The sequence below is a fragment of the Hemitrygon akajei genome, chromosome 19 (assembly GCF_048418815.1).
Source record: "Hemitrygon akajei chromosome 19, sHemAka1.3, whole genome shotgun sequence".
Classification (NCBI taxonomy): Eukaryota; Metazoa; Chordata; class Chondrichthyes; order Myliobatiformes; family Dasyatidae; genus Hemitrygon; species Hemitrygon akajei.
The window spans coordinates 32,087,094-32,103,645 of NC_133142.1; the positions used below are offsets into that span (position 1 = coordinate 32,087,094).

Consider the following 16,552-nt stretch of genomic DNA (forward strand, 5'->3'; position numbering starts at 1 on the left):
AAAGCCCTTTCACTCCAGCAGCAAAAAAAGATGGTTTCTTTTAACTTGCCTTTCAAAATATTGTGCTGCTTCAGTGGAACCTGCATTCTTTGGTCTGCAGTAAAAAAGTGATGTGAGATTTACATACTTTTCAAAGATTCAAGTTTAGAAGCCAATTATTGGTAGCCAGGTTTAAAACAAACAATTGTTCACCACCCAATTTCTAAAAGGGAGATTTTATAGGCATTGCTCTACATGTAGACTCTGCAATGCACAAGCAGCACAATATTCAAAGGATTAGGGCTGATAAAAGGATAGTTTAAAATAATCATTAAAGTTTCAAAATGCAACTCGAATTTTTACTAAAATTACTAAAAAATTGGAAAATTAGTAACCTTTGACAAAGTTGTTGTAGATTTTGAAGTTAAAGAAAACTCAAGGCATAGCTCTAATCCTCACAACACTAAAATATCAGCAGTGACCTCTCTAGTCCTCAATGGCCATGGGAATGGCTCTGTGGAAGGCAATTCATTCTTCTGCTCCAGTGCTTACAGGACAGCATTGTCACATACCCAAAATGAAACTGAAATAGCTTTGTGTGTAATATAATGGAGTTCTTAACCGAGTATCCACAGTGACAGTGAATGTGCCCGATCCATTTGACCACATAAATTGAACGTTGGATGTTGAATAAAGAGCTCCTTCTCTACAAATTTTTTTTTGCTCGTTGTTGTTTCATACTGACCTCAAATTTTATGCAAGGGAGTTGTAAGATTTACAGGAAGATGTTTCTGCATTGCCATTGCTGTCTGCCACACCTCCAACACCGCCCTTAAGTCAACTGCAGAGTCGTTAGCCAAGGACCGCCATCCATAGATGTTTTGCCTCCTTAGCCCTGGTACATGATGGTGGCACACTGGCAAGGACATCTCTTCTTGCCACCCCTTGCAGTTTTCAATGGGGTTGGTCGGTCCCCTAATTTCTGTCCTCCCTCCTCAGCCACAGCCAAAAGCTGCCCTTTTCTGCCCCTTCAGCAGTTCTCAGTTGGTCCTTCTGAGCTTCGCTCCAGTCACTGCCATATCACGGAGTAACCTTATTGCTGATGCGCCAATGATGCCCCGGCATCCTACCTCCACGGGGTAGATGATGATCTTCCTTGCACTCAGCTCCCAGGTCTCAGAGGGTAAATATGAGTTCCCAAACGCAATGAAGTTTTAGGTATAGCAGCAGCTTATCAATGGGTTGCATTTTGTGTTTTAAATTGCCATAGGCAATTAGAAATTGTGGTAATACATTTACTCCTGCTTTCACAGTGCCCCTTCTACATTTAAACATGTAAATTAGTTGGCTTTCCTCACGTCTCTTTTTCTTGTATGTATCATAGTTTTGGAGCTTCTGTTTTGAACACTTTTACAGCGGTTTAGAATGAAATACAAAGTTAAAATCAAGCAAAAGTGATAATAATGGCCACACCTACTAAAATGAAAATTTCAGAGTTTCTCAGACAGTTTCAACTAGATAAAGACAAAAGAGACTGCAGACGCTGGAATTTTCATTTAAAAGAACTTGACTTCGAAAGATAAGACCATAAGACCAGAGGACACTGAAGCAGAATTAGGCCATTTGGCTCATTGAGTCTGATCCTCCATTCCATCCTTTCCCGTCTCAGCCCCAATATTGTGCCTTCTCTCCATATTCCTTCATGCTTGACACACTTGTCTGTAGATTTCTGTTTCTTTTTGAACCTTCAGCCGTTTTCCTCCCAAGTATTAGAACATCCATATCCACAACCCTCTTCAATCTTGCTGCCTGTTCCAAATTATTTTAGGATAATAAATGATCCAACTAGGATACCATGCCCCTTCTTAAAAAGACTTAAGGGATTTATCATGCTCTGATGCAACAGAACAAATTCAGTAATGTATGGCAGTCATACATTGCTCGGTGCTCATTCTTGGCTTTTACTTTTTATATAGATGCTGAAATCTAGAACTTTTTCAAAGTGATGTCCAGGTCCAGTTTGAAAAAGTTATATGTTGCCCTGCTCTTTGCTCAGTTGGTCATGGAAATCTCAGCGAGTTGAGAATTTGCAGGTACGTTTTTTTACAAGACACATTCAAAGTGATATCTGAAGATGATGCAGATCTATTCGGTGACAAAATCTGTATGGCTACTATTATACAAAAAAGATAATTAAATGTTGCAATAAGTAAAGTGGTTCAATAACTAGATGTTGATGTTTCTGAGATGTCATGGATTGCAAGTGCAAATTTAAAATGACAAAATTGAATAGAAAAGATTCAAAAAGACCACCATTCAGAAATGAATATCTAACTCAGTTACCTGCTTCCATATTTTTTTCTTTTATCCTGTACCTTGTATTACACAAAGGCAGTAGCTCAGATACAGTATATATCCATAATTATGACTATTATGACAAGTCATAAGTCATTTGAAAAGTAACACACCCTGTGATGCACTCTGGAAATCAATATGACAGAATGACAATTAAATAACTAAAAAATTGTTTCACAACCTACTGAAACCATATTTAGATGGCCAGTCTATCTAAAACCCATTCCAATAGCATATTGTGACCAATGTAGTTGCTTTACATTGAGAATAGATTTGGAATTTAAAAACACTTTAAAATAAAAAACAGCATTTTATAATAAATTGAAAGAAGTCACAATCCAATAGTGGATAAAATCATTTACTTAGTATAATTAACGTGGCAATTGAATTAACAGTTATGAAAAATGCTTTGATATAAGAAACCATGAATTGCTAATGTATTTTGCAGCTGAACAATTAAAGTTATATAAACCAGTTAGAATGCATATTATTCCAAATTACCATTTACAGTAATCTTAAACCATGGTGAATTAATGTTAAATACATTCAGTTATGTAGAGAATTATATATTAATATTTGTAGATACTTCTCTTCTAGAAATTTAAATACTTCAAAGATATTTAAGTAGCACTATAATTCATAGTTGCAACTAAATAGGTGCATCAGAGTGAAATCAACGTAAAAGGAACTTTTCAATTGCGACTGGTTGGAAAGTTTGAAAACCAAATTTAACTCTTAAGCTATTACAAATACAAGAAATTCTGTAGATGCTATAAATCCAAAGCGACAAACACAAAATGCTGGACAATCTCAGCAGGTCAGGCAGCATCAACAGAAATGAATAAACAGTTGATGTTTCAGGCCAAGACCCTTATTCAGCACTGGAAAGGGGAAGGTGTCAGAATAAAAAGGCAGAGGGAGGGGAAGAGGGATAGCTAGAAGATGACAGGTGGAGCCAAGTGGGTAGAAAGGTAAAGGGCTAGAGAAGGAGGAATCTGATAGGAGAGGAGAGTGGACCTTAGGAAAAAGAGAAGAAGGAGAAGAACCAGGGGGAGGTAATATGCAGGTTAAAAGAGGTAAGGGTGTAGGGAATAGAAGAAGAGGGAAGAGGGAGGGATAAAAACTTTTACTGGAAGGAGAAATCGAAGCATATGCCATCAGGTTGGTGGCTACCCAAATGGAATACGCTGCTGCTCCTCCATCCTGAGAGTGACTTCATCCTGGCACAATAGGAAGGTTGGATTGACATTTCTGAACAGGAATGGGAATCAGAATTAAAATGGTTCACCACCTAGAAATTCACTTTTGGCTGATGGAGCTGAGGTACTCGAAGAAGCGGTCCCCCAATTTAGAAGTGGGATTGGAAGCACCGGGTGTAATAGATAACCCCAAAAGGATACGCAGGCGAAGCGTTGCCTCACCTGTAAGGATTGTTTGGAGCCTTAAGTAGAAATGAGAGAAGCAGTGAACAGGTAGGTGTCACACTTTGGCTGTTTTCAGGGATGGCAAGCGTAGCACTTTGATCACCTAAGCTATAAAACTTTGATCCAAGATCTTCCACAGAATATCTCACTTATACAGAAGGAACAAAGAAAGTTGCAGGGCGGAGGAATTATACTTGGTCATAAAGAAAGAATGGTATTAGACACAAATGGTAGCTGCCACAGAGGAATGATGGCAGCTTCTCAGAGTACCTACCAATTGCCCCTCTTGAGACGAATGTGTATACTTCTGCCATGCCAAGGCAAGCGTAATACTGGTGCACACAATGAACATCTGCTGTAGTGATTTCCTACCAATGTGGCTTTTTTAGATTTTAACACTCCAGACAATGCCCTTGTTTAACCTCAGATGGGTGGATGTGCACCACACAGCAGGAAGGAGCCCCATGGCTACCATTTAAAAGGTCTGCAAGCAACTTGATTGCCAGTTGCTGCTTGATTTTGTCTGGCTGCTGATGCAATTCTAAGAGTGGTTTCTATAACCACTTCATGTGGCAGAAGTCTACAGGGAATGATGCAACAAGTGCAGAAAGATGTTTTCTCCCGCACTAATATCAAAGTCTGCACCAAGATGTTGCTGCCATACGTGGATGCCATTTTCTGCTTTTCATTGAACCTGAGCATGACTGGGTAAATGAGCATAGGTCAAGTCCCAGAATGGGGCAGGGGGAGACATCAGTAATTGTAACCTCAATTCACTATTCACACACCTTCCCTATCATTGTCATGTTTCCTGATGGCATGTGCAAATAGAAATAAATAGCCAGCAAATGATATGAAAACTACATCAAGCATATATTTACTAATTCTGATGCTTTTTTAAAAAATGAAGAAAGAGTAAATCCTCTTTCTGCATCAATGCTTACATCTGAGTGCCTTTGCTGGTACTGATTCTCCAATGCAGTGCTTTCCCAATGATATCATGAGTGATAGATCGCTACTGAAGGAAATCACAGCTGGCTTTGGATAGTCTTGCTAAGCAGTTCCAGGCTGCATCAGCCTGGCATGAGTAGTAGCTGGAAACACAAAGTACACTGCAGATGCTGTGGTCAAATTAACACGTACAAAAGCTGGGTGAACTTAGCAGGTCCGGCAGCATCCGGTGAAACAAGCAGTCAACATTTCAGGCCGAGACCCTTCATCAGGACTGAAGGAGGACAGGGCAGGGGCCCTATAAAGAGGTGGGGGGAGGGTGGAAGGTGCCAGGTGAAAAACCAATCAGAGGAAAAATCAAGGGGTGGGGGAGGGGAAGCAGGGAGGGGATAGGCAGGAGCGGTGAAGAAGGAATGAAAGGGGAAAGCACTATGGGTAGTAGAAGAAGACAGAATCATGAGAGAGTTGAATGGCATCTGGAAGAGGAGGCAGAGTGAAAGTGGGATGGGGGATGGGAGAGGGAGGGAATTACCGGAAGCTGGAGAATTCGATGTTCAAACCAAGGGGCTGGCGACTACCTTCTCATGTTAGCAATTTCAGCGCTGGGGAAGAAGCCTCTGGCTAACCACACGATCAATGCCTCTCATTATCTTACGTGGCCTCCTCTACTGCCATGATGAGGCCAAACTCAGGTTGGAGCAGCAACACCTCATATACCGTCTGGGTAGTGTCCAGCCCCTTCGTATGAACATCGAATCCTCCAACTTCCGGTAATTCCCTCCCTCTCCCTTCCCCCATCCCACTTTCACTCTGCTTCCTCCTCCAGCTGCCTATCACCTCTCTCATGATTCTGCCTTCTACTACCCATAGTGCTTCCCCTTACATTCCTTCTGCACCTCTCCTGCCTATCCCCTCCCCCACCCCTTGATCTTTCCTCTGATTGGTTTTTCACCTGGCACCTTCCACCCTCCCCCCATCTTCTTTATAGGGCTCCTACCCCCTCTTTCTTCAGTCCTGACGAAGGGTCTCAGCCCAAAACATTGACTGCTCGTTTCAACGGATGCTGTCCGACCTGCAGAGTTCATCCAGCTTGTTTGTGCGTGTTGATGAGTAGTAGCTGTATGGCCTGACTGGTGGAATGGGTGGTGCACTTTTACTATCAACCTGGGATGGGCAACAGGCCAGTATTCCAAAATGTAATCAATTCCCCCACAGCTTTGCCCCAGGAACCTCATAACCTGCTGCAGTGAGCACCCAGGCAGTCCCTTTGCACACCTCTATCCACAGCCATGCTAACAGCACTCCAGACATGGAGGAGAGACTGGCCCCTCCCATTAGTTCCTAGTGTGTTAGATTGTGTGCCATCTAATCTTATAAGATGCTATAACATTGGTGTACGAATTGAATGGACTTTATTGCTTACATCCTTCATATACACGAGGAGTAAAAATCTTTACGTTACGTCTCCACCTAAATGTGCAACATGCAATTTATAGCAATTTACAATAAATAGTAATTACAACAGGACAGTCAATATAACATAGAAATAAAATTGTAGCATCGTGAATTAATCAGTCTGATGGCCTGGTGGAAGAAGCAGTCCCGGAGCTGGTGGTCCTGGCTTTTGTGCTGTGGTACCATTTCCCAGATGGTAGCAGCTGAAATAGATTGTGGTTGGGGTGACTCGGGTCCACAATGATCCTTCGGGTCCTTTTTACACACCTGTCTTTGTAAGTGTCCTGAATAGTTGGAAGTTGACATCTACAAATCTGCTAAGCTGCCCACACCACTCTTGGCAGAATCCTGCGACTGAGGGAAATACAGTTCCCATACCAGGCGGTGATGCAGCCAGTCAGGATACTCTAATTTGTACTCCTTAGGATTTGGGGGCCCATACCAAACTTCTTCAACCATCTGAGGTGAAAGAGGCGCTGTTGTGCTTTTCTCACCACACAGCTGGTATGTACAGACCAACTGAGATCATCAATGATGTGTATGCCAAGGAACTTAAAGCTGATCACCCTCTCAATCCCAGATCTATTGATGTCAATAGGGGCTAGCTTGTCGCCATTTCTCCTGTAGTCCACAACCAACTCCTTTGTTTTTGCGACACTGAGGGAGAGGTTGTTTCTTGATACCACTGTGTCTGAGTGACGACTTCATCTCTGTAGGCTGCCTCATTATTATTTGAGATTAGATCAATCAGTGTAGTGTCCTCAGCAAATTTAATTAGCAGACTGGAGCTCTGGGTATAGTATCAATATAGACTGTGCAATATGAGATAGGTCAGGTGACGGAGATATGTTTTGGGGAGCACTTCGGGTCCAGTGATCACAATGCCATTAGTTTCAATATAATTATGGAGAAGGATAGGACTGGACCCAGGGTTGAGATTTTTGATTGGAGAAAGGCTAACTTTGAGGAGATGCAAAAGGATTTAGGAGTGGATTGGGACAATTTGTTTTATGGGAAGGATGTAATAGAGAAATGGAGGTCATTTAAAGGTGAAGTTTTGAAGGTACAGAATCTTTATGTTCCTGTTAAGTTGAAAGGAAAGGTTAAAAGTTTGAGAGAGCCATGGTTTTAAGGGCTATTGGAAACTTGGTTGAGAAAAAGAGAGGGATCTACAATAAATATAGGCAGCATGGAGTAAATTAGGTGCTTGAGGAATATAAAGAATGTAAAAAGAATCTTAAGAAAGAAATTAGAAAAGCTAAAAGAAGAAATGAGGTTGCTTTGGCAAGTAAGGTAAAAATAAATCCAAAGAGTTTCTACAGTTATATTAATAGCAAAAGGATAGTGAGGGATAAAATTGGTCCCTTAGAGAATCAGAGTGGACAGCTATGTGTGGAGCCAAAAGAGATGGGGAAGATTTTGAACAATTTCTTTTCTTCAGTATTCACTAAGGAGAAGGATATTGAGTTGTGTAAGGTAAGGGAAACAAGTAGGGTAGTTATGGAAACTATGATGATTAAAGAAGAGGAAGTACTGGCGCTTTTAAAGAATATAAAAGTGGATAAGTCCCCAGGTCCTGACAGGATATTCCCTAGAACCTTGAAGGAAGTTAGCGTAGAAATAGCAGGGGCTCTGACAGAAATATTTCAAATGTCATTAGAAACAGGGATGGTGCCGGAGGATTGGCGTATTGATCATGTGGTTCCATTGTTTAAAAAGGGTTCTAAGAGTAAACCTAGCAATTATCAGCCTGTAAGTTTAACGTCAGTGGTGGGTAAATTAATGGAAAGTATTCTTAGAGATGCTATATATAATTATCTGGATAGACAGGGTCTGATTAGGAACAGTCAACATGGAATTGTGCGTGGAAGGTCATGTTTGACAAATCTTATTGAATTTTTTGAAGAGATTACTAAGAAAGTTGACGAGGGTAAAACAGTGGATGTTGTCTATATGGACTTCAGTAAGGCCTTTGATAAGGTTCCACACGAAGGTTAGCTAGGAAGATTCAATCGTTAGGTATTAATATTGAAGTAGTAAAATGGATTCAACAGTGGATGGATGGGAGATGCCAGAGAGTAGTGGTGGATAACTGTTTGTTAGGTTGGAGGCCGGTGACTAGTGGTGTGCCTCAGGGATCTGTACTGGGTCCAATATTGTTTCTCATATACATTAATGATCTGGATGACGGGGTGGTAAATTGGATGAGTAAGTATGCAGATGATTCTAAGATAGGTGGTGTTGTGGATAATGAAGTAGGTTTTCAAAGCTTGCAGAGAGATTTAGGCCAGTTAGAAGAGTGTGCTGAGCGATGGCAGATGGAGTTTAATGCCTATAATTGTGAGGTGCTACATTTTGGTAGGACTAATCAAAATAGGACATACATGATAAATGATAGGGCATTGAGGATTGCAGTAGAACAGAGTGATCTAGGAATAATGGTGCATAGTTCCCTGAAGGTGAAATTTCATGTGGATAGGTTGGTGAAGAAAGCTTTTTGTACACTGGCCTTTATAAATCAAAGCATTGAGTATAGGAGTTGGGATGTAATGTTAAAATTGTACAAGGCATTGGTAAGGCCAAATTTGGAGTATTGTGTACAGTTCTGGTCACCGAATTATAGGAAAGATATCAACAAAATAGAGAGAGTACAGAGGAGATTTACTAGAATGTTACCTGGGTTTCAGCACCTAAGTTACAGAGAAGGGTTGAACAAGCTAGGTCGTTATTCTTTGGGGTGTAGAAGGTTGAGGGGGGACTTGATAGAGGTATTTAAAATTATGAGGGGGGATAGATAGAGTTGATGTGGATAGCTTTTTCCATTGAGAGTAGGGGAGATTCAAACAAGAGGACATGAGTTGAGAGTTAGGGGGCAGAAGTTTAGGGATAACACGAGGGGGTACGTCTTTACTCAAGAGAGTGGTAGCTGTGTGGAACGAGTGGTAGAGGCAGGTTCGAAATTGTCATTTAAAAAAAAAATTGGATAGGTATATGGACAGGAAAGGAATGGAGGGTTATGGGCTGAGTGCAGGTCGGTGGGACTAGGTGAGAGTTAGCATTCGGCATGGACGAGAAGGGCCGAGATGGCTGGTTTCCGTGCTGTAATTGTTATATGTTACATGGTTAATAGGGGGTTTGAGTCTTGCAGCAGTGCTAAACCCATTCAGTTGCCGCAGTGAGATTTACAGATTCTAAGCCTTGATTGATACAGATTTTTTGTGGATGAATGAAGTGGTTGTAGTAAATGAGCAGAGTATGAAAGTGAGGCTGCAGATGGCAGATTGAGATGGATTCACTGATCTTGACCTCCCAATTGCTTGCAACACTGCATCCAAGTTCTCATAAGCTAGTCTCAAAGCACCAACTTCCGCACGTACTGGCTACAACTATGAAGTGCATCAAAGACAATGCTAGCTCTCTGTGAGCACAGGGCATTCCTCCTGGTTTCTACCATCTTCCTCAGCGTCACCAATGAATACCCGAGAACTTCAAGATGTATAACTGCTGCATCTCTGGTTATACATCTCCTCACAAGGTCTGCACAAAGCTTTGCTCATTCTCAACTCACAATAGCCCTTCCCTTGAAGAGCGCACGCCAGCTTTCAGCATTCCAGCAGGCTAATTATAAGCAGCAAATTTGACTCCTGTGATTATATGCAAACAGCTAATGAACAGGATGGTTCATCTTCATGCCACGCAGTATTCAGTCCCGTAAGTAAATTAATTAATGGACATGACTGACATTCACCATTTTATGTTGTGGTGTTCGCTGAGTTTGGCAGACAGCTTGCAGATGTTTCACCACCAGTGGAGGTGACATCCTCATTGTGTAGTTGTTGCTGTTTTTCTCTGGGAGTGCTCACACTTACTTAGGCCCCAGTTCGCTTTCCTCCGTCCTGATTGTCTTCTCCTTCAGTTGAACTTTGAATTCTATTGGCTCAAATTTCTTTGGCTCTTAGGGGTTTGCAGATGGCATTTATTTTGACATGTTTGTTTACAGAGTTATCAGAAGAGAAACGCGCTCCTAAAAATTCTCTTGCCCACTTTGAGTTTGCCTGCTTCAGAACCTCTGCAGAACACTTCACTGTGTTTGTTCTCTGTAGCTATCTCTATTCTAATGAAAGCTCATCAACCTGAAATGTTTACTCTGTTTCTCTCTCAGCAGATGCTGCCTAACATGTTTCCAGTATTCTGTTTTTTTAAGTTACCAGTTCTAGGAAGAGATTTACAGCATACAGGGAAACACTATATTTCAGAACAAGTTTACAATACATGTTAAAAATATCATCCTTCTTTGCTTCCAAAGTAAATACATACAGAAGGACCTTGTAGCTTTGTGAAAGTAATGAAAGACAGCACACTGTTGAAGTACTTCACACCAAATAATTTGAGCCAACTTAATGGGCACCTCCCCACTTTTTGCTCCAGTAATCAGGCAACTCCAAACATATTTCAAAAGGTTTTTATAGGGAACAGTTATAATACATATAACTGTGTTTTCTGATGAGTATAATACATCACTGTTGTTTTAATGTGGTCATTTGCAACGATTGAGAGTTTTAGAGCATTAATTTGCAAGTTTCTCACAGATTGGAAGGCACCTGTATTGATGCTGATAATTACAGAGAATGCAAAGCATTGAAACAGGCTATTTGTCTTAACTGCTCCGTGCTGGTCATTATATACCACGTGAGCCTCCTTCCGCTCATCAACGTCTAAACCTCCCAGTGTAATCTTCTCTCGCTCTCTCTCTCTCTCCTTTGTGTATATCCGGGATTATTTTATTCATTTATTTTATTGTTATTTAGTGTTACATCACAGAACAGGCTGTTCCAGCCCAGTGAGTCGTACCACCCAGCAATCCTACCCTAATCACAGGACAATTTAAAGTGACCAATTAGCTTACCTTCAGTACATCTTTGGACTGTAGGAGAAAACCAAAGCACCCAGAGGAAACCCATATGGTCACAGGTAGAATATGCAATCTCCTTTCAAATGGGTACCAGAATTGCACTCTAACTTCGACGCCCCGAGCTGTAACAGCATCACGCTTTCTGCTGCACCATGCCTACCCTAGTTATTTCAACTGCTTACGGTAAAATCTTTCACACTCCAAGTACTCACTCAGTAAGTTAGTTTCTCCTGCATCCTACCTGGATTTATTGGCAATCCCTGCCTACGTAGAATGGAGACATGGGGGAATTAGATGAGTTCGAATAAAATGGCAGAATACATGCCTGCAGCTAAATGTGAAGAAAGATACAAGCAGTGAAGCAAAAAAAAAACACACAATTTGAGTGAGATTCATGGCAGGCCAAATATAAACAGGCATTAATAACAGCCAGAGGGAGTTTGAGATCAGCAAGAGAGTGGAGAAGGTTATTGATCTATAACAAAGGAAAATGCTATTGCCATAATAACAATGTCAGCCACAAAAGGGGCACAGCTACTTAAAAAATGGTTACAGTAATTCTCCTGTGTTTGCAACTTTATTAAATTCCCTTCAATTGCCTTCATGAGAAATAAATAAGGGAATGGTAACCAAGTTGGAACAACTAACCATGCCGCTAAACAAAATTCAAGCTTATCCATTTAATATTAATAATATTATCTGATTAATGAATAAAAAGTAGAATGATGTCCTTGTAAGTATCCAAGAATTTATGTCAAAAAAGCAACTTCCAACAATTGGGAATCCTTCCTGCCTGCATTCACTCAGCTTCATACTTCCAACATCTACCTGTCAAACAAGTGGACTCCGAGTGGCACATAGAGTTGTGTGGCCTGCCTTGGTTTGTCTTCAGAGCCTTTGATAGTGTCCAAGACCTTTTATGAGTGTTTAAATAGCTCCAAAAGCCGAACACATTTCAAAATCATTCAGTTGGATTAAATTAATTTAAAAATATATCAAAAATAAAAAGTATGAAATGTATGATAGGACAGCCCTCCATGGGGTGAAGCTGGGGGCCTGCTGCAAAATGCATCTAGATCTAGTCTCTCCAATACATCATTGCTTTATCGCCGAACTCAATGATGGGTCAGCAGCAGAGTGAAAGATCGGGTACGTCAGCATCCGATTTCGTGCTTTTCATCCTCTCACTGTGTATACACAGACTATCCAGACGAGGCTCAACTTCTGATAACTTTATAATACTGGGCTGTGATCTAGCCAGGGGCACAACAAACATTATCTTGACAAAGGCCTTTAGAAACGCCAAGTAAACAATATCCACTGACCCTCCTTTGTCTTTCCTGCCTGTTATTTCCATAAAGAATGCCAAATGATTATTAGGTAAGATTCTTCCTTAAGGAAACCATCTCGACTTTGTCTTATGTGTCATGAAATTTGTTGTTTTTAATGGCAGCAATACATCAAATTTCAAAGTAAGTTTATTATCAAAATACATATATCACCATATACAACCATGAGATTCGTTTTTCCTGTGGGCATACACAGTAAACAAGAAACACAATAGAATCAATGAAAGACTGACAAACAACCAACGTGCAAAAGGCAACAAACTGTGCAAATAAATAAGAAAAATAATAAATAAATAAGCAATAAATAGCAAGAACATGGGATGAAGAGTGCTTGAAAGTGAGTTCATGGGTTGTGGGAAGAGTTCAATGATGGGGTGAGTGATGTTATCCCTTCTGGTTCAAGCGCCTGATGGTTCAGGGGTAACAACTATTCCTGAACGTGGTGGTGTGTGTCTTGAGGCTCCTGTACCTTCTTCCTGATTGCAGCAGCAAGAAGAGAGCATGGCCTGGGTGATGGGGATCCTTGATGATGGATGCTGTTTTGCTGCGACAGTGCTCCATGGAGATACACTCAATGGCAGGAAGTGCTTCGCCTGTAATAAACTGCATCATATCCATTACTTTCTGTAGGATCTTCCATACAAGGTCATTGGTGTTTTCATACCATGATGCATCCAATCAATATACCCTTCACCACATATGTATAAAAGTTTGTCAAAGTTTTAGATTTCATGTCAAATCTCTGCAAACTTCCAAAGAGGTAGAAACACTGCTTTGCTTTCTTTGTAATGGCTTAGGTGCCGGGCCCAGGACAGATCCTCTGAAGTGATAACACCAAGGAGTTTAAAGTTGCTGACCCTCTCCACCTCTGATGAGGACTGGCTCATAGCCCTCCAGTTTCCTGCTCTTAAAGTCAATAATCAACTCCTTGGTCTTGCTTACACTGATTGAGAGATTTTCAATGTCCCTCCTATATGTTGATTTGTCACTACCCTTGATTGGGCCTACATCAGTGGTGTCGTCAGCAAACTTAAATGTAAGTTTGGAGCTGTACTTAGCCTCACAGTCCTAAGTATAAAATGAGTTGATATTGCAAGGCATAAAAGATTGTTATAAATCACAATTAAATTACTGTGCAGTTGCTGTACCAGGCCATGATGCATCATGATAGGATGCTTCCTATGGTGCATCAATAAAAAACGATGAGGGTCAAAGGAGAGATGCCTCCCAAGGCAGCAGAGGTACTGGTGGACTTTCTTGGCCATGGTGTCAACATGGTTGGAATTCCTCTCCTAGGAATTTGAAACGGCAGAACTTTGAAAATATGATACCATCATGTGATTTCAACAATCTACAACCTACGGAAGAAGCCTAGCAAAGACATTCTCCTTATTTATTTTTCCAGCTCATCCTCATATATTACAAAGGTGGAACAACATGTCTGAAAATGATATATACTAGGTAAGGGTGCCCATAATATTGATGGAGATGCAATACATGACAACAGTCAAAATGAATAGATAGACTTTCAAATTATTATGTAAAGGCACTGAACAACCATAATTTCAAACTGACTTATGAAAGTGAATGATAAATGGAAGGGCATGATGCATAGAAACTGTTAAAGTAAAAATGTCAATGCAAATTTATTGTCAATTCCTCCAAAATGTTCCAAAATTAAAATAAAGATTCCACATATATATATTTTATAAATATGGACAGTAGCATTGGAGTGATCACAATTAAACTAGAATGGACAACCAGCTAAATTTAAATTAAATAAATAAAACTGTTCCAATAAAAACTATCTGAAAAAGACTGCCACATAGAAATCTGTTAGGAATGTTTGCTCAATCTCCTGTAAACTGTGACAGAAAGTACTTCAGAGGTGAAAATGAACAGGGACAAAACATATATTACAATGCAAGGTATTATTTTCTGGAATTACATCACTCCAGGCAATGACTAAAATTTTAATTTATCAACTTTTTTTGATTTTCCGTGTTTTTATTTCCATGTTTATTAGGGTCAGTTGTTGAACCATTCAAATGAGAAAAATTGTTTTCTTTATCAAAGAGCTAGCAGGCATATACCTCTCTTTGACAGAACAATTTTGCAGGTGAAATCTGTTCAGTGTTAGAATGTCAAAAATTGTCAAATCCAACTTGTGCACATAGCTAGGGTAAGTGTTTCTGCATATATTTCAAAGTTTTTCTTTCACATGGTTCAGAAATGCATTATATTATGAATCAAGTATATTATAAAAGCTGGATCTAATGGAAAAATAGCATCATGATATTGAGAATCTTGAATTCTTTTGTTGGGAACACACAGAAGTCCAGCAAAAACAGCAGAAGGAACACATCAACCATCTGATCAAGCACCTTCAGTTCCATTGACTGCAGAGTCCCTAATTACATCATCACCCACTTCAGATCTCTCAAGAACTGGTGTGGAAACAACTAATCTATGCACTACATAGGAAGACAGTTATCTCAGATTCTCACAGGTTATTGAAAAGAAAAATCATTTTAAAAACTCTCAAAATTTGGGGGAGCTTTGGGCCATCCAGTTAGAAAGCATCCCATGCAGTCACAACAGAGTCTTTGTTGCCTCTTGATGTCCTGGATAATGCACCCAAAAGACTTGGTAAAGATTCGGTCAACATGGCCTTCATCAGTATCAATGACACAAGAGGACTCAGGATGTGGTCCTCCAAAGGGGGAATCAGGAACAAGAAACTAAATTAGAAGGAACTAGAGGAGAACAATCATTGAAAGTAAATATGTGGCTGAAAGATTACTGTGGCTAAATAGGAAGATACAGGCACCAATAGTGGGACACAAGAGCTATGCAGCTATGGAAGGCTTCACCTGAACCACACTGAGAGAGCAAGATTGGAGCTCAACAGGTAAATGCTTATTTTATATAAATGATGTATTTTCAATGCATTCACTGCTGGTTCCTTAAGGTTGTTGTAGCTAGTGGTGACAATGGGGATAAGTTCCCTCTACCTGTTAAATGCTACCCAAGGCATGCATCTCAAATAGCCTCTGACAACCAAGTCCATGTCCTGGCCTTCATGGGTGGCTTAGCTACTAAGCCCTTTGGAACTGTTTCTACTGACAGGAGAAGGGGCAAAGGAGGCTCACTAGCACTTTAAAACCAGCCGCTTTGGGCAGATGGTGCTTGTCAGTCATAGTTGGCAGCATCTAGGAGAAGGAAGGAAATCTCTGATCTCAACTTCTACTGCCGGGGAAGTCTCGAGAGTAAACCCCAAGGAAAAACCCAGAGCTGGAGTCCCTAAGGCTGTACTACATTGAGTTCAAGGCTGACTGGCAACTCCTGTGATGCCACGGTGGCCAAACTGCATCGGTCTCTGCCATTCCTTTGGATTCATCAGCTGCTTCGAGAAGGGGAGCTTGCTATATGGGCAACAGCTTGCTCTCCAGATCACTGCCCTGGTTTGCATATCACAGACATCCGTGATCGACCCTGACTGACAGAGGGTCTCACATTCCTGGTGTGACCAGCAGATAACGCCCCATCTCAGATGCCCAGAGAAGGTTAAGGAAAGCTGTCCTCTTGAAGCAATGAAGTTTTTGCAGATGAAAGTACACCACAGTAGCAGTAGGGATAAACCATTTATGGCTGCTCTGCCAGTCATCACAGTTATGGCCAATCTTCTACCTCAGCACCATCTTCCTGCATAAAAACTCACACCTTTTGAGTCTATAATGTCCACAGACTACCCATTTCTGCTTTGAATGAATTAACAGTGAGCTTTCCCGGCCATTTGGAATTTTAAAAAAATCAAAGTATTCACAACTACCTACAAAAAAATGTCTTCCCATCTCAGTTCTAAATGGTTATTACCTAATTCTAACAATGAGGACCTCCCACAGATTCCACAGCTAGAAAAATTATCCTCTTTGCATTTGCTTGTCAACCTCTGTAAAGCAAAGGGAAAGAGAGCATGAGAGGCAAAGGAAGAGGCAGAAAAGGCAAGAGGAGGGGAAAAGAAGGAGCATAAGGAGTTATAACACAGCTAAGCCAATGAGAAACTCAGACTAGCCGAGGTTACATTTCTAAGTGAGAAATATAACCAACCACAACAGCAATGTAGT

The 16,552-nt window shown here is 40.7% G+C and overlaps 1 protein-coding gene across 1 annotated transcript in view; it reads right to left on the reverse strand.

Moving 5' to 3' along the window:
- The window catches only part of suclg2 (succinate-CoA ligase GDP-forming subunit beta), a 405,461-nt gene that overhangs the window by 164,986 nt on the left and 223,923 nt on the right, over positions 1–16,552 (reverse strand). The gene's annotated exons all lie outside the window — the stretch shown is intronic.